The sequence below is a fragment of the Rhagoletis zephyria genome, unplaced genomic scaffold (genome assembly GCF_001687245.7).
Source record: "Rhagoletis zephyria isolate East Lansing unplaced genomic scaffold, Rhagoletis_zephyria_1.1 Rzeph_scaffold_01722, whole genome shotgun sequence".
NCBI classification, from domain to species: Eukaryota; Metazoa; Arthropoda; class Insecta; order Diptera; family Tephritidae; genus Rhagoletis; species Rhagoletis zephyria.
In genome coordinates this window covers 39,383-59,375 of record NW_016158806.1, presented here as the reverse complement: position 1 = coordinate 59,375, position 19,993 = coordinate 39,383, and the positions used below count along the sequence as shown (strand labels likewise).

At 35.2% G+C, this 19,993-nt stretch overlaps 1 long non-coding RNA gene across 2 annotated transcripts; it reads left to right on the top strand.

Annotated features, from left to right (window-relative positions):
- Positions 1 to 16,693: 16,693 nt before the first annotated feature.
- On the top strand, positions 16,694 to 17,783 carry LOC108364952 (uncharacterized). Of its 2 annotated transcripts, XR_001847849.1 has the most exons (3): positions 16,697 to 16,910; positions 16,980 to 17,104; positions 17,172 to 17,783. It is a non-coding gene; the product is annotated as an uncharacterized LOC108364952 (long non-coding RNA). The 2 variants fall into 2 exon arrangements; XR_001847848.1 differs by lacking the exon at positions 17,172 to 17,783 and having other exon boundaries at positions 16,694 to 16,910; positions 16,980 to 17,143.
- The last annotated feature ends 2,210 nt before the right edge of the window (positions 17,784 to 19,993 follow it).

Below are 19,993 nucleotides of genomic sequence, written 5' to 3'. Positions count from 1 at the left end.
CCGACGATCCCACTGACTAAGTCAGTTGCTTATGCACCGTGCTAAGTTCGCCTTGTGAATTATCGTTTGCTTTTTTCCACTGTTTTCATTTTTGTTATGCCAACACAATCAAGCGCAGCTATTCCGCTGCAATTCACTTGATCATGTGGTTGTTGGTATTGTTGGTTTTTGCTACTAATTCTATTTTTAGAATGTTTAACTTTTGGGTGTGCTCGTCCTTAAGTTATTGGTTTTTTGTTATTTTTTGTGCTTATAACAATTATATATATAAAATTTATTGTGGAAAAGCAACAATAATTTGAAAAAATGGTAGAAGTGATAGCTATTTCGGAAATCACCACATTTCCTCATCAGACTTCTTTCAGTAGGATTCGAACCGACGATCCCACTGACTCAGCCAGTTGCCTATGCACCGTGCTAAGTACGCCTTGTAAATTATCGTTTGCTTTTTTCCACTATTTTCATTTTTGTTATGCCAACACAATCAAGCGCAGCTGTTCCGCTGCAATTCACTTGATCATGTGGTTATTGGTAGTGTTGGTTTTTGCTAATAGTTCTATTTTTAGAGTGTTTAACTTTTGGGTGTGCACGTCCTTAAGTTATTTGTTTTTTGTTATTATTTGGCATATAACAATTATATTCAACAATTTTTATTGAGCTCGAGGCCGTTTTTTAATGAAAATTTATTGTGGAAAAGCAACAATAATTTGAAAAAAATGGTAGAAGTGATAGCTATTTCGGAAATCACCACATTTCCTCATCAGACTTCTTTCAGTAGGCTTCGGACCGACGATCCCACTGACTCAGTCAGTTACATATGCACCGTGCTAAGTACGCCTTTTAAATTATCGTTTGCTTTTTTCCTTTGTTTTCATTTTTGTTATGTCCACAAAATCAAGCGCAGCTATTCCGCTGCAATTCACTTGATCATGTGGTTGTTGGTATTTTTGGTTTTTGCTAATAATTTTATTTTTAGAATGTTTAACTTTTGGGTGTGCTCGTCCTTAAGTTATTTGTTTTTTGTTATTTTTTGGCCTTATAACAATTTTTATTGAGGTCGAGGACGTTTTTTAATGAAAATCTATTGCGGAAAAGCAACAATAATTTGAAAAAATGGTAGAAGTGATAGCTATTTCGGAAATCACCACATTTCCTCATCAGACTTCTTTCAGTGGGCTTCGAACCGTCGATCCCACTGACTCAGCCAGTTGCCTATGCACCGTGCTAAGTGCGCCTTGTAAATTATCGTTTGGTTTTTTCCACTGTTTTCATTTTTGTTATGCCAACACAATCAAGCGCAGCTATTCTGCTGCAATTCACTTGATCATGTGGTTGTTGGTGTTGTTGGTTTTCGCTAATAATTCTATTTTTAGAATGTTTAACTTTTAGGTGTGCTCGTCCTTAAGTTATTTGTTTTTTGTTATTTTTTGGCCATTTAACAATTATATTCAACAATTTTATAATGAGCTCGAGGCCATTTTTAAATGAAAAATTTATTGTGGAAAAGCATCAACAATTTGAAAAAATGGTAGAAGTGATAGCTATTTCGGAAATCACCACATTTCCTCATCAGACTTCTTTCAGTAGGATTCGAACCGACGATCCCACTGACTCAGCCAGTTGCCTATGCACCGTGCTAATTACGCCTTGTATATTATCGTTTGGTTTTTTCCACTGTTTTCATTTTTGTGCATAGGCATAGGCAACTGGCTGAGTCAGTGGGATCGTCGGTTCGAAATAGCTATCACTTCTACCATTTTTTCAAATTATTGTTGCTTTTCCACAATAAATTTTCATTAAAAAACGGCCTCGAGCTCAATAAAAATTGTTGAATATAAAAATAACAAAAAACAAATATTATATTTATTCATATACTCTAGATTTGTTTTTTTACCATGGTTTCGATAATTTTCGCATCGCTGAGCAGCATATTTATAGGTCGTATCTCCTCTGGTTTAACTGTTCCTATAATTTTTTTCACCGGCACAATTGTCGAAGTCTTCCAATATTCCGGAAAAACACCTGTTAAAGCTTTCGTTAGCTATGCATGTATAAATGTAGCCCAAGTACTCCATACTGTCTTTCAAAACGCCTTCTGTTAACAGTTTTTTTCCCCCATATTTATTTTTTAGTGTCGTTGCTATTCGCATAAATTCATCCACGTTTATCGGTTTAAATTCAAAAGTGTGTCTATTCATTTCCACTTTCTCTACATCTGGTGGAATGTTTTCGATACTGTTACGAATTGCTATTATACTCTCAACAAAATACCGGTTTAGTTCAGTTGCAATTCCATAATCATCTTAGATGCAAATGTCATTTGAGGATATTATTTTTATTTGAGAGATCTCACTGTTCATATTTATAGCATTCTTAGGACACTTCCACATTAATTTTTGGTTGCTATTATTGATTGCAGTTTTATTTTCCATAAACTTTTTATTTTTTATTTTAACCATCCTTTTGTAATAACGTTTTATGTTATTATAATTATCCCATACATGTTATTATAATTATCCCCCAAACTCGGAGTTCGAGCGAGCGAGCGAGCAACCTCCTACTCAATGCCACGCAGACAACGAGGCGCTCGCAGCTCGTACTCGTAGCAGCAATGAGGCGAGGCACGAGAAGTTTGGCTCGCTCGCCAAACGAGCGAGCGCTGCTTGTTTGCTCGCGCTCCTATTAAACGAGCGAAGCTGTTGTGTGTTGCCTCGCTCGCAGTGCGAGGCGAGTAGCTGTCTGCATACTCACTCTGCTAGGAAAGACGAGTGAGCGACGGGCGAGCGCTCCGAGTGTACTATACAACACATGCATTTTTGGGCATAAAAATGTGGGAATGTATGTCAATAGATTATGTACGAAACTATGTTAATAATTGTATGTACATATGCATGTATATATGTATGTAAAGTATTATATTAGGGCAGCATTTAAAACAACAAATAAAATTGATTACATACATAAGCATAGATTATGGAATGAATTATTTTTTTGAGTTATATTCATATATGTGTACACACATAACATGCATATTTATATATGTTTGTATGTACGTATTTATGTATATATACATTTATTTGTGTATGTACATATGCATGTATTTTGTCTTTACAGAGAAGTAAGTAACGAAGATATTATAATCGTTTGTGCCGCAGAAACAAAAAAAAAGTAAGCACTTGTTAACACCCCCAAAATAGTTTGCTACTTGTAGCAGTTATGCTGTATACCTGAATGAAATATAGTTCTTGGTGAAAAATTTTATTTGTGGCCTGTTGTTCAAGGACATATGTACATATGTATGCATGTATATGTATATGGATATGTAGACATGGGAAAATTTGCGTAAACAAAGAATAGAGACCGGTTCGCATACAACTTTGGCGTTGCGTAATTTTTCATGCAATTATTGATATGAAATATTAATTTATCTCTCGTTAATATGTTAATTTAGTGGCCAAAGTAGTCTGTGCCAAGCTTCATTGTAGAACGCATACTTTTAACTTGCGTTCTGTCAAACCAATGCCAACTACGAAGTCAACGCGAAAGTTCTATGTGGACCAGCCTTTATTATCAAATAGTAGTTTGTATTATCCTACATACATACATATGTATGGGGGCTAAACCAGGAATATTCATTTGAAAATGCTGATGTCCTACTCATTTATGAAATGAAAGACAAAATAAAGATTTTTATAAGTATTATATTCTCATTTATACATATGTAACATTGTTACTTAGTCAAATTACTTAGTAATTACTTGTATGTAAGAATACAAAGACAAATTATTTATCAGAAGCATTGCCCCTTACATATTGAAAAAAAGTAATAAAAGCTCTCAAAAAAAGCAAAATCGCTACAGCGAAAAAAGTGTTTGAAAAACCGTATAAATTCAAATCCGCATAAAAAAGAACCGCATAAAAAGAAACCTAAGTGTATAAGTTGAAATTTTATAAGAAATTATTGAACATTAAAAACATTATACCTACATAGATATGTATGCACATATGTGCCTACCTAGTAGATAAAGCTGGTCAAAATAGCACGAATCTATTCTTCTGTGCATGAGAATATATACATAAATATATACAAACATATGTGTATATACATATCTGCATTCGTGCATACAATCCTTTACTCGAAATTCTTAGTTGCTGCAATTTTTATCCCATACATTTTTGCCGACCAAACAACGCGTTTGCCTGTCTAATCTGCTTGCCGCATTTGCCTCGCTCGTTTACTCGCCTCATCTGCCTCGCTCGTTTACTCGCCTCGCTCGTCTGCTGCTGCAAATGAGTGCCTCGCCACTCGCGAGGGCTGAGCTAATGAGGCCCTAGTTTGCTTGCCGCTCTACTCTTGCGCTGCCCTCGTTTGCTTACTCGCTCGCTGGCTGCTCAGCGCGTGCGCTCGTACTAAACGAGTGCTCATTTGCAAACAGCCTCGCGTGTTGCTCGTGAGTTGCGCTAGCTCAGATCAAACTAACGAGCGAGCGAGGGGCTAAAATGAGGCAAATCCGAACCCTGATTTCAACTTGTTTAATTAAGTTAGTTCGCGATCGTACCACTTATTAATTAATTTAACTTGAACTTGTTTTTCGTAGGTTAACGTTGACATTACATTGCCAAGGATATTGTTTAACATTTGGACTTTCAGTCCGATATCACAGTTCCTCAAAATTGTAATCCCTGAGGTGATTTATCAAGAGTTCTTTGGTATAGTTATCCCAACACGTGCGAGTTTCATACACTCTCATTTTGTACTTTTTATGAGTTGGCAATTTGAAAGAAATCGTTTCGTGGTCGATATTTTATGATTTTTTAAATTTACTGTTTCAATTTGATCGCTGTTGCTAAATAATAGGTCTATTTTCGATTTACTTGATTCCGTTATTCTCGTATAGAAGTTAATTAATTGATACATTGACAAGGATGCAAATGTGTTGGTTAGCTGGTTCGAATATGTGGATTATGTATTTAAGTTTATGTTAAAGTCACCAAAAATGATGTTTTTGCCGCTTTCAGTGAAGCATTCTTCCATCACTTCACCAATATATCTCAGGAATTCAGCATCACTTGTGGTAGGTGAGTGATATATTGCACCAATTTGCCATTTGATCGTGTTTTTTTATTGTTTTTATCACAATACCCCATAAATTATTATCTATACTCCTATTATAGATTTGTTTGAAGTCAACCAGTTTATGAATATAGATAAGAACACCACCGGTATGACGGCTATATGAATCAAACCTTATATGGTTGTACCCAACGATTTTAAGTTCTGAGTCACTAACATCTTCCGTTGTATATGTTTTTTGGTTTTTTGTTTTGTTTACTGTTTACTTTCAACTTTTTTCTTCATCATCATTTAATTGCTAATACCCGAACCTCTGTTTTCTTATCTGCAATTTATTAACATCCCTGCAGCGGTGTCGGTTACAATTGTCGCTTTTAGTACATTACTAGTTCCAATAGCATAATATGCTCCAGGTAGTAACAAATCGAGCTATTGGTTACATATTGCACTTTCTAAAGGTTATTAGCCGTTTTTATATAATAGTGCTCCCTTATTACATAAAGGAATTTGTTATTTATCATTTAAATACAAATAATAAATTTTGAATACTTATCCATGTTCTGTTTCACTCGTGTGACAACCCATCGGACTGAAAAGTACCAATATAAAGCAATACATATGTAGATACCCCTCTTTACATAACTACTATTTTTTAAATTGTTTTAGTTTCTTTTCAAATATGTTTATATAAATGGGGCAATTCACGTCAAATGTCCCAGCGCCCTGCTTTTCAACTAGCTGCGAAGGAGACAGAAAATAGGAAAAATAATTCGAAAACTATGATTTCCATAGATTTTTGTACGGGGTATGCGATGGCACTATGAGCTTTCCAAAATTTTCCCATTTTCATGGCGAAAATTCTGAACGAAAATTTATTTGTAATTTTTCGGAATTATGGTCATTTTTAATATTGTTTTTAGTTATCTCAATCGAAAGATCAAGTCTTTTTACATATAAATCACTAATAAAAAAGGACTTTGTTAACTTTTCCGAGTTATTAAGCCGTTTAGAGCGCAGCGCGCTAATCTGCTAACCGTGCGAGTCGTAATAATATTGTTATAACTTTGCAACTACTTGATGTTTAATTCTGAAACTTTCGCAAAAACTTCTCTAGATAGTCATTTACAACACTGTGTTAAAACACAAAATGTATTTAAAACTTTATAACACAACTTTTGCATTTGAAAACAAACACCCTCTTAATTCTCATAAAAAAGTTATAAACCTGTAGTTGTATTTGTAGTGAGTATTAAGAAGTGGTGTTAAACTTAAATTCTTTGGAATAGCTTGTAGTTTATTGTATGAAAATTTCAAATCGATTGATACACAAACTACTGAGATATAGCGAGTTTAAATGACAATTTTGTTAAAATTATCATCAAGAATGAGTTCAGCCCAATAATAAAATTTCAAACAACGCCACGCTACAGCTTTTTTACATTCGATCACCGGAAAATAAATAGGAAAGACAAATTTAAGTTTGAACAAATCGTCGCCTGGCTTGATTCAAACCGAACATTTGAAAGCACACTTACATGTTGTGCCTTTAGCTGAGTGCGCAAAGATGCTGGCTGCAATTAGTTGCGGCCGAAAGTGTTAAAGCTCAAATCTCACTATGCAGAACATTTAATTTATAATCTTTATTTTCTTTCTTTTTTTTTTAATTAAGAAAAAGTATCTGTGAAGTGCACACCAAAACAAAGAGTGGTTCGGTTACAGGTTACATGTTACTATTACAAGTACTAGTGAAAAGTTACGCAGCGGGAGTCAATTGTCACCTCCTACGACAACTCAAGTTAAATGCGACAGTAGAAAGCATGGCTGGTAGATTTGCAAGGTACCGGTATTCGACTCCCGAAAACTGGTGAACTCACTAGTTCTGTACTAATATTTCCGCTGCAGGGATAACATGGACATTTTTTGTCATAAGAATCGTCGTTTATATCTAATTCTAGATTCGGATTTTTGTTCGATTTTATGCAACTGAAACATTTACATTTATAGCACATTCGTACATTGATAGCATCAAACACTTTACATCGTTCCCAGCCGATATTTATTCTCTCTGCGGCAAGAATCTTGGTAAAGTCTTCTTTATCAACTTCAATAATGGCANCTTGTAGTTTATTGTATGAAAATTTCAAATCGATTGATACACAAACTACTGAGATATAGCGAGTTTAAATGACAATTTTGTTAAAATTATCATCAAGAATGAGTTCAGCCCAATAATAAAATTTCAAACAACGCCACGCTACAGCTTTTTTACATTCGATCACCGGAAAATAAATAGGAAAGACAAATTTAAGTTTGAACAAATCGTCGCCTGGCTTGATTCAAACCGAACATTTGAAAGCACACTTACATGTTGTGCCTTTAGCTGAGTGCGCAAAGATGCTGGCTGCAATTAGTTGCGGCCGAAAGTGTTAAAGCTCAAATCTCACTATGCAGAACATTTAATTTATAATCTTTATTTTCTTTCTTTTTTTTTTAATTAAGAAAAAGTATCTGTGAAGTGCACACCAAAACAAAGAGTGGTTCGGTTACAGGTTACATGTTACTATTACAAGTACTAGTGAAAAGTTACGCAGCGGGAGTCAATTGTCACCTCCTACGACAACTCAAGTTAAATGCGACAGTAGAAAGCATGGCTGGTAGATTTGCAAGGTACCGGTATTCGACTCCCGAAAACTGGTGAACTCACTAGTTCTGTACTAATATTTCCGCTGCAGGGATAACATGGACATTTTTTGTCATAAGAATCGTCGTTTATATCTAATTCTAGATTCGGATTTTTGTTCGATTTTATGCAACTGAAACATTTACATTTATAGCACATTCGTACATTGATAGCATCAAACACTTTACATCGTTCCCAGCCGATATTTATTCTCTCTGCGGCAAGAATCTTGGTAAAGTCTTCTTTATCAACTTCAATAATGGCATTATGCACCGTTGTATTGCCTCTTTTCCTTTCAAATTGTTTTACTACTTTTAATGAGTTTTGGCTTATATTTATATTTTGTTTCTTTATTAAATCAATCAATACATTCTGCTCATATTTAAAATTCATGTCTGTTACTAAAAAGTTTAGACGGATCGAATCCGGTACTTTTATTTCATATTCTTTTCCAATATTGTTTTCAATCGCCGCTTTAATTTTATCACGTTCATAAGTATTTTCACTATGTATTACCATTACACCATTATTTCTTCTTGCAATATTTGAAATTTTCAAGTCTTTCGGGTCCACTTTGGTGCTTAGATCTTGTTTTGTTTTTTCAACTGCCTGCTTTGATTTGGGTTTTTTTTATGGCATCTACACAAGACATTTGTATTTCATTAGTGTTGTTGCTTATTTTTTTAATTTCACTGTGCACCTTCTCATTGTCTTTGCCAATTGACTCAGTTTTCTCTTTTACTTCTTCAACCATTGCATATAAATTTTTTATTTCACCGATTTTCCTTTCAAAAATTTTTTGTGATTTTTCCATCATTGCAACACGCTGAGTGTAACGAGATTCGACTGCTTCCAGTAATCCTTTTATTTTGTTTTGACTCTTTGTCATTACTTCTTCAAACTCGTTTTTGTATTCATTTAATAAGGAGTTATTCTTCTTGACATTGATTTGCATGGCTTGTGTGCTACAACGTTATGGATATATGTTATGCATCCATCATACATTAGCCATATAATGTTGTTTTCATCAATAATCTTCGAACTGAATTTATCAAGTCCTGAGCATGCTAAAGTCTCATGAAACACTTTGCCACAAACCCCTTTACATCTTATGCTCTCTCCTAGAGGAATTACATTTCGCGCACACCGCCATCTGACTCGGTGTTAATTCACCCAAATGAGTTTGAGACACCCTTTAAATGGGAGCTTTTACGTTGTGGCTGATTTACATCAATGCGAGCTTTAGCATGAGCACGAACCATAAATCTTCATCAGCTTTTCACCGAGAGCTTTTGAGTCTTAAGCTTTGAACTTGGCAGCACTGTTTGTTAATACAAACAGCTAATCAAATAATGTAAAGAGAACTCTACTTTTTTTGCTGATCGCTTGTATATTTTATATATTTTTAAATTCAGATTAAAACAAACAGGGGTATATGAGCACTCACGCACGACAATGATCTTGCGGTTTATGTATCAAAGCGTCACTGTCACTATACCACATCAGTATTCAACTTCTATAACTCACGATTTATGCACTTAACCGGGAGCTCAAAAATACACGTCCTACTCTGCCACTCTGTCTTCGACATCCAAAATTAACGAATTTGCTTTATTTGACATTGTGCTTAAAAATCAACCCAGACTCAAGCGATCACGCTGCAGATGTTCACCACAGCACTCCGGTAAAGAACATTAAGTTACAAAGCCAATTTTCATTCTCCAATTCCGGCTAATGTTCCGATCTCAATTTGCGTATGTGTATATAAAACGAATAAAATAGGAAAACAACACAATGGAAAAGAATGTTCACCAAAGAAATATGTATTTTAAAAATTAAAAAGAGCCAAAATGTTCTAAGCAAACAGAAAGTAAAAAGAGCCGCCCTTTGCTAAGCAAAGAGCCGCATTTGGCTCTAAGAGCCGCGGTTTCCCACCGTTGTACTAAAAAGCTTTTGTGCAGAACACATAAAAAAAACACTGTACATTACGATTCATATTCATGTTTTTGCCTAATCATAAAAGCTGTATGAATCGAAGTGCCCAACATTGTCGGGCGCTAAAGGGCCATTTACATAAGACTTTCCTCGCTTTGCTTGACAGTTCAAACTTTGACAACAAGGCGTGAAACTAAGAAGGTATGTACAATAAGCGCTTTGACATCTTTTACGTTCTCCCTTTCCTCCATATTTTTTATCTGTAAAATAGATAACAATATAATAATATGCATTAATAATAGCAATAATAATTCCTATTTAACCTATTTTTGTCATTAAATGCAAATGCAGGCGCACGAAAAAAGATACATGTAGACAGCTGATTGCCAAAGCGGGCAAAAGTTGAGAGGTGCCCAAGATTTTGCTACGTTTTGCTTCAAAAGTTTTTTATGTGAGCATACTCATGCATATGCCTACATCGATCTTATATGTCAAAGCAAAGAACTATCAAGCAAAGCGCAGAAAGTTGTATGTGAATCAGCCTTAAGCGTTTTGAAATCGTTTTTTTGTTTACATTTTTGTTTTTCGAAATTGAATATTTGTCATATTATTTTATATTTAAGGGAAAATGAATGAAAATTTAATGTTTTGGTATGAAATGCACGCAAATTGTATTAAACCAAACGCGTTTTTTGCAGTATTTAGCTACGGGAAGATTCAAGTGAATAATTAACACAAGTAAGAAAGTCTAAGTTCGGGTGGAGCCGAACATTAAATACCCGGCGCAAATATTAAATATATGTTTTTCACCTTTCCTAAAGCTACCGCAACTTGGTACTTGGTTTGTGTAAATTAGCTTCCTTAAATTTCGAAATATTAAAGTTTCAAGCATTTCTGAAGTTTACCGTTATATGAAAAGCGGCCGTAATTTTAGTCCGATTTCAATAATTTTCAAAGTTTGGCTTTTGTGTGGCAAGCACAATAACCATACCGAGTTTGGTAGAAATTGGTATAACGGTTACCAAGATACATATGTATGTGTATTTTTAGGCAATGGTAAATTTTCTGTTGGGATGTTACCACAAAATTTAGCACTGGGTTCACTTGCTTAATATGTATATTTGTGTATATGTGACCTGGTCTACGGAAAGGGGGCTTAGGTGTCAAAAAATCAATTTTCCCTTTTTGGTTGATTCGGATGGAAGATGAGATGCTTCTTCACGTGGTGAAAAGCAGAAAATCCTAACTTGCTTAGAAGTGTACTAAAAATGTAGAGAAAGAAGAGTAAAAATACGACAAAATATAATTTATTGGTAACGAACAAAATACATTGAATTATAGGCTATAAAGACATGATTATACACTAGAAAAACGTATTATGGGCCAAAAATAATAATGCTGAATAGTTTATGTATTTTTCTTTGTTGTCGTTTTCCTTGAGATCTTTTTACGTGTTGATCCTGAGGAAGATGGACCTGGTTCCTCGTCTGGTTTGAGAACAACTTCACTAGTTTTTGCCTTCCGTTTCTTCGATGGCAAATCTTTCGGCAATGGAGCCACAATATCTACTTTAGATATATCCGAAACTAAGCTGCGAAGATTGTGATAGATGTACCACTGACGTTCCAAAGATAAACCGGCTGGTTGTATAACTTTCCTTTTTTAAATGTTCCACACTAGCAACTTACACGATGAACTATAATAATATTCCGACCAACAACAACACTTACTGGACCAACAACAACACTTACTGGACGTCCGGCGCGGAGAACAATTAACGAGATAATGAGAAACTGACGAAACGAGTTGCTTACTTTTAACAGCTTTTTCACAGAAAACTAGTTTTCGCACGTAAGCTCCCTTTTCGTAGACCAGGTCACATATATTAATGTAGATACATATGTATTAGGGAAGCGCAATTGTTTCACTGCGTAATGAAAATGCATGCATTCAGAAAAACAAAGTTCTTTAAATGAACAAACAATAGGTGGTACCGCTGGGAGCGCAGAATCTGTATGTATGTGCATATGGTTGTGCAGTTGCAGTTACTGAGAGCTCATGATTCAATGGTTGCGTTCATAAGACGTAGCTGTCTAGCTCATCTGCTACGAAACTGCTGGCAACTGTTGAACCCAACAATTACGTCTTAGAAACGGCTTGATGAATATGCTGCCAAATGAACAGCTGATAAATGTAAACAAATGAAATTGCAACAAATAGAGATAGTTGCGCCGATACTACTTAGAATTCAACGCTGAGCGGCCGCCGTGTTGAAAAAATCGTTCAATATTACAATGAATTAAACAGTGTAAAATTATATAGCAAGCATCTTAAAAACATATATTTAGAAACGTAGTATTATTATAAAATATTTTAGTTACTTTATCACGTCAGTAATATAAAATATAATAAATTTGTTTGCAACTGCCACCTAACAAAGCGGCGTTAAATTTAATATAAGCGGCGTAAGTCTTTTCGATCAGCTGTTTAGGCTAAGCCCAATACGTTGAGTTCAGGTAGCGTAAAAATTTTCCGCTGGAAAAAATGGCGGAAAGTTGCCAACTGTTGGGCTGAGCGTAACTACTCAACTGTGCGTTTCTAAGACAAACAGCCAACCCAACCCAACAGCTACGACTTATGAACGCGCCCAATAATACAAGGTTCGATAAACTGACAGTTGTCTCTCTCGCACCGCTCCCTTAGCAGTGGCACTGTGTTGCGTCTTTGCAAACTTACTTGGAAAAAGTTTAGATTTGATGTGAAATAGAAGTATAAGGTTTCAAACAGAGTGGAAGCGAAGCCGAAGACGAAGATGAAGACGAAGCCGGAGACGAAAAACAGTGCAGTACTAAACATATGAAAGTGATCACAGTGCAAGCAAAGACGAAGACGAAGATGAAGACGAAGCCGGAGACGAAAAACAGTGCAGTACTAAACATATGAAAGTGATCACAGTGCAAGCAAAGACGAAGACGAAGATGAAGACGTTGCGCAAGCGGTCAGCTTAAAAAAGTGCGGTACTGTTTTCAAAGACGAATCGTTTGCTGTGATGAGTTTTTTACAATTTATTTAACTGTTTGCTATTGTGAAAAAACGCGTTTTTCAATAAATTGGCTAAATTTTTGGCAAAATGTAATCAAACGTATTAATTGGCATTCTTGTACATTCGAAAAATGTCTATCCGTCTTGTCGTAACACATAATACAATTGGCGAAATTGTCCAAAAGTTGTCCTATACAAATTATTTCATGAATTTCTGTTTTTTCTTTATTTTNAAAATGTCTGTCCGTCTTGCCGTAACACATAATATAAGTGGCGAAATTCTCCAAAAGTTGTCCTATACAAATTATTTCATGAATTGCTGTTTTTTCTTTATTTTCTATTGATTTTATCTTAAAAAAAAGGGTTTTATTTAGAAACAAATCTTCATATCATTCATCTTCCACTATGTACACTCGCCAGCTTGCCCGCAACGCAAGCAATTCGTCTTTGGTTTCGTCTTCGGCTTCGCTTCCACTCTGTTTGCAACCTAAATTTGTGCAATATGTTTATTTGTATATACATATGAAGCACATTTAACTGATGAAAACATAAACTTTTTTTATATTGGATGTTTACATAAAACTCGCAGTAGTGTTATATTAATTTTGAGCCCTTTTGCAGTTTTTATACAGCTAAATAGCATACAAATTACGTAATTAACGTAGATATTGTAATATTACGTTCAATATTTCGTTTGAAATGCCAGATTTCCTGCAAATACATTAGAATTTATAAAAGGAATTTCACTACTAATTGCCTACTTTGCGTACTTTTCTACTGCCAATTACGCAACAATGGATTTCATTCTTCGTCTTTCTCCGTCCTTCGTAAATGCAACCTTTTGTAAGGGAGTGTCAAACCGCGGCTGTCAATAATTATCTAACCTTGTATTATTGAATCATGCTGAGAGCTAAACCAAGGCACATAAATACAGGTAGAAGCCAAAATGACGTTGCTCTCATGAGAACCAAACCTTTAAACTTCAACTTGATTTTATTTTATTTCCTATATTTCGTTACGCTTTGAATCTCATATCGTTGTTTCTTTTTGAATGTTCGTTAATAACAAATTTTAATTTGCATTTGAATTTTTGTAGTGTTGTGCGGTTTATACTTAGTGTATGTGCTAAAAATGCAACACCTGAAGCGTTGTGTTTTATGTGGTGTTAAATATAAGGCAGATACCACTAATTTTTTAACGTGCCTCAATGTCCTTCGCGTAAGGAACGTTGCGTAAGCAGCTGTGGGCAGAGCTGCAGTGAAATGCCTTGCTGTGCGTTAAACATTTTAAAGAAGTATATTCCACAAATACACCGGGAGGTACAGGAAAGGCACGTTTGAAGCCAAGTGCTGTTCCTATGACCCTTATGCCGAAAAGTCCCTCCAACAACACTGCAACTCATAAAACAAAAACAGAAAACAACATACACGTTTTATCAAATTTTAACTAAAGAAAATAAATAAATAAGAATAAACTTCAAATATACTTAAAAACGTCAACCAGTGAAATGTATTTTTTTATTTTTCCTTACACACGCTCATTTTTATTTTTACTCTCCCGAAAACTTTGACTTTTGTAGGTTTGACGTCAAATTGGCTTCTACCTGTTTTATTGTACCATGAGCTAAACTGCTTATACGGGCCAAGAATAAGCGCAAAACGTAATCCAAAATATTTGTTAGGAGGTGAGAAATATTTTTAGCCCTGTGCTTTGGAATGCACGCTATTTTGGTTTGAGGAAACGCTTTATAATTATGCGCAAATAGATGATCGGTGCATATAATTGGTAGGTAGAGGGTAACCATGCATGTATGAATGTATATATGCCTGTATATACGTATGTTTGCACGTTTATACATTTAGGCGCTTAATGGATAAGCTGACCTTTTACCATTTACAAGCTTTTATTTAACTTGGTCATCCCGCTGAAATTTCCGATCGATTTTAAACTAACTTCCCGTCAAGGTAGAGACTTGAAATTTTCAGCATAGTTCCAATATTGATGACAATCCAATTTAAACTATAAATGAATTCCCTAGATGGTCCAGGGATCTTAATACAAAGTCGGTCAAAACATAGTAAAATGTATGGCTAACAGAGCGTAATTTGCAAAGAACGTAAAAACGCTATACATTTTTTAAAGCTGCCGGCGGTAGTAAATAATAAGTATAGTTTCAGGCGCTAGTATTAGCTTCAACAGTGTTTAACATTGCCAAACTGTTAAGTTTTAGGCACTTCTGCAAATAATTACATTACATATGTATTTGGTTTCCTCACACATGGAGTTATATGCTTTTTCCACCGAGCCTTAAATGCATTCTACGCTTAAATGCAGTTAACATCGCATTTAAATGCGCAAATTCTAATAGTTTTTTGTGTTGAAGTGCGTAAACTCACTTTCAAAAGGGAGTTAACCCAGTTTCTGCCGACTTAACAGAAAATGTTATGTTAACAGCTTCAGCCATTCTGACAAATGTAAACACATTGAGAAGTTGGCTGCAGTTGCTGCCAGAGTCGTAGGTATTCGAACAAAAGAAGGGACAGGGGTTTCAGTTTGCATTGTGGAATTTTTGTGAAGGAAAATACTTCCTCCCATTATTTTTAACAGAAAAATATATATTGTGCAATAAACGAATATAATAATTATATTATGTATCTTGAAACAATGATTTCGAGACAATCAAAATATAATTACGAAACTGGCATAAGTATAGTAAAGCGGCATATGGTAAAAAAAAGTGGGTTTTCTACTATGTTTAATGATGTAAATTTTTTTTGGTGCAAATTAATAGGGCGGTGGTAAGGGGGTAAATGTGGAATTTTCAATAATATCAAAAGCTGTTATTTCGAAAACTGTTAAACCGATTTTCAAACTATGGATACTGGATAATATATATGTACATATGTACATAATAATAATAATAATAATAATAATAGATTGGCGCTTACACATATGTTAGTGTTTGGTCGAGCTTCTCCTCCGATTTGTGGCGTGCGCCTTGATGTTGTTACACAAAGCGGAGGGACCTACAGTTTTACGCCAACTCCGAACGGCGTTTGTATTTTTTTAAGAAGCTGTTTTTCATGGTAGAAATACACTCGGAGGTTTGCCATTGCCTGCCGAGGGACGACCGCTGTTACGAAAAAACCTTTTTCTATATTTTTTGGGATGTTGCTTTGACCAAGGCTTGAACCCAGGTGCTGATGAGTGAAAGCGCGTACTGCTTACCACTACACCACAGCGGCCGACATATGACATATGTACATATTTCGAGATAAACTTAAAAAAAAAAGAAATTATGGCAATTTTTTAATAAAAATGATTTTTTTCTTAAAAAGATACGTAATTAACTATATTAAGAGATATGTTTATCAGAAAGAGTATAAAAATACCTTTAATTTGATATATAACAGCGAAATAGAAGAACTGCACTAATTCTTGCCTGCAGAAAGAAGTTCCGCCCCTCTTCTCCGGCAAGACAGAATGGAGAATTCTGCATAGTAAGGGTTATAATCCTTACGCAAAAAAATTTTTTACAACAAGTCATATATTAAATTACAGACACTTTTATGCTCTTAATAAACGTATTTTTGCATATAGTTAATAACGTATTTTTTAGAGAAAATCATAAATATTTATTAAAAAATTGCCATTATTTATTTATTTTAGTTTATCTTATGTATTACCTTTCAATGATACCGACACTTCGAAAATCGGCTCAATAATTTTTGCAATATAAGCTTTTGAAAATATTGAAAATTGCACTTTTACCGCCTTCTATCACAGCCCCTATTGATTTGCACAAAAAAGGGTTACACCGTTAAAATCAGTGGTAAGAGGCGGACCACGCCCACATTTAGCTCACCTGCCGCTATACTGCACTTGTTCCACGAAACTTGCAGTGAGCCCCTTTAACAAAAAACACACACATAGCTCTGGCAGCCATCAGCTGTTCGCACAAAATAAACAAAAAACAAATTAATTGAAAATGGACGGAAAACGATGAAAGTGGAGTCAGGTTGGGAGCTGAGGCTGGGAAGGTAGAGCGTAGGAGTTAAGAGGATGCCGGAAAAATACACACGTATACAAGGAAATGGCAGCAGAATTAACATCAATTGGAATTACTGTCTCTGTCCAAGAAGTAAAATTCAAAATGCAGAATATGATTTCCAAATACAAGTAAGTTGATTTAATGTGTATATAATTCATCAACCTTTAATCTCTGGCGGTTTTCTTATATGTGTGTAGAAAAGTGAAATGTGACCTTCCAGAGCTTCGCCGCCAGCATGGCCGCTATTTGAAAAGCTCCACAAAATAATTTGGCGGCTATCGCTCATCCAATGTGGCGGTCGTTGTGGAGGATAGCCTGAATGGTATATTTTATTGAGCATATTAAAAAGGAATTTCAAATTTTAAAAAGTGTTTTTATTTATAATTAAGTGGACTGCAATAAATATAGAAAGAATTAGTGGATAAGGATAAACAAACAAACTGAGAGCATATCCGCAATGTCTGAAACTAGCCAGCAATTGGCAGCAAAGATTATTGAATTTTTAAATAAAAAATAATTACATATCATTTAGATGGGGCGATTTTGTAAGCGATTCAATATAGCATGAAAAGTTGAAAGCGATTTTATCTCTTTCTAGAAAATTGAAACTCAATATACACAAGCGATTTTATTGAATGCGAGGTTAAGTCGCATAGAGAATCGCCTCATCTAAATGCTGCTTTACTTTTCAACAAAGTGTTCACTTAAAGCGTTTCGATAAGTGTCTCGCGGGTTCAATCTCGTCTCATTCTGTTGTACTATTCTACTTGGCTCTTCAGTGCTAACGGTGTCAGAAAGCCAACTATGGTTTGCTGCAATTAAAAAATTGTGGAGTACGCAGTAGGCTTTTATGATGGCATTTGTTTTGTCGATACGGTTATCCAACCCCTTTCCGATGCGTCGGAATCTGCATTTCAAATGACCAAATGCATTTTTAACAACCCTTCGGCAATGAGAAAGGCGGAAGTTGAATTCGCGTTGAGCACCTGTACTTACCAAACTAACCGCAGAACTCCACAGGCAAACACCGATGGCCTACCAACTGTCATTTTGACGAGCAAGTTTTTGTGTGTGGGCACTTTGATGTCTTGAAATAAGCATTTGCCGCATGACGCCACCAGACAACATTCTCTCAATTTCGGTGTTTAAAAACATTTAAATCTTTAAAAAACTTGCTGAATAATTTCCTAAAACGTAATCATAAATAATCCAATAAGGAACAGACTTTTATTTTGATTTAATATAAAAATTTCATCGATGTTACCACCAGCACGCTTTCTTTCAAATGAAAATATGGCTGTCAAACTATTGAATTGCCGGAAATAGATGTCAAGCAATAAGCGCTGCCATATATTGCAGCACATGAGAAATAGGCGGTCTCCATTGGAAATATATTTTGTGACATAGTTTTCACTACAGGAAAACACCCTGTGGAGACAGGGCCTAAATGGATATGGCTTAAAGACGTTGCGCGATAAACGGAAAGCTGAGCCTGCTATAATGACTACTGGGACCTCTACATTATTAAAAGATTTGCGGAGATCATAGAGCAATTTGCAACGTGACAGTTCTGCTTTTAATGAGGAAGATTCATAGATTCCAGAGTCATTACATCTCCCTCGACTTCCAACATTTATTTAAGAAAGCGATACCTTAAAAATTAAGCCCATTTTGCGTAATTTTTTTTGACTGATTTAAAGACGCACAAACCTTGTTAACCAGTTAACGGAAAAAAACTTAAATGCACAGGTTTCAAGACATCCCAAACAGCAACACAAAATTCTTTAACAATTCAGCATACGCTGGAATTGGACACGCCAAATAAATTTCCAATGCTTCGATACTCTGCAGAAGAACCAAGTGCATATAGTGCAATAGCGACACGCTTTTCAATAAGAATAGCTTTCCGATAATTCGTATCCGCCTTTTCTAAACGTTTTACCATACCACAGAGTTCAAAGAAACTGCGCCTTTCCAAACGAAAACTATTCTTCAACGCAATTGGACTACAAATTTGACACTCTTTTTCCTAGAATAAGCTTGTGCGTTCCTATCAAAAAATATTGGAAATATAAAGTTAATTTAATTAATTAAGTAGCTATACTGACCTTTTTCCAAACAACTGGACTATTCCTTTGGACTTTGTATTCTTTTAAAAAGGACAGTACAACACGTGCCATGTCCAAAACAGCTCCAAATATGCGTAAGATCACTTGACCTTCGGTAGCGCTTGCCCTCATAGCAATAATCTGGTTTTGCAAGTCATAATATTGTACAACCAGGAAAATAAAATTAATTCGCTCTAATGGATTCATTATTTCTATCATTATTAAATAATTTAAAAATGTTACAAACTTTTCCAATTTCAAATGTAAACAAAAGTCAGCTGTTCGAGTTAACTCACTTTCAGTGGAAGCGTTTGACATTTATAAAACTTTACATACGTGGGCGTCGCTACGTAGGGGCAGGGGGAGTTAACATGTAGGTATACAATCTTCGATTAAATGCAGTTGCCAATATAGCAACTCAGTTGCCTAAGTCGGCTCAGCTCGATGTTCTGGTCACATACATAAATACACATTTTCATGAGTCTATCTCTTCTTATTCTGGTACTTACAAATATCGGGCCAAAGTTATAATATCATTTCATGCTCATGAAAGGTATAGTTTTCAGATTTCAAATCGGTGAAGTAGGTAACAAAATATACATTTAAAAATTTTCTTAACTCCTTCCCAGCGTATCTATTAAGATGTCATTTTCAAAAATTTCATGCATTGCTATGCCATGTCATTCCATATCAAACATACTAGGGCTATTCGCGATCCGGTGCAAATGGCCTAGCATCATTGCATTGCAAATTTGTATTGCAAATTATTTGCAATACACAAACAAAATACACGCATTTGCATTTGTCATGGCTTGACAAATTTGCAATACCGAAAATCCATAGCATAAAAATGCTATGCATTGCAACTCTGGTTGACATTTCTATCAGCTGATTAAATTCATAAACAAAACCAAAGCTGATGCACAATAAGGGTGGGTAACTCAGCAAATTTATAGGAGTTGACTCAATGACTCCAACTCACTTTAAGGAGTCAGCTCATTCAACTAACTCATTTGACTCTTTGTATGTTACACTCATTCGTATCGTAGACTCGTTTTGAGGCATAGATGCGGTATAGCGGCCGTTGAGATAAAACAAAACTT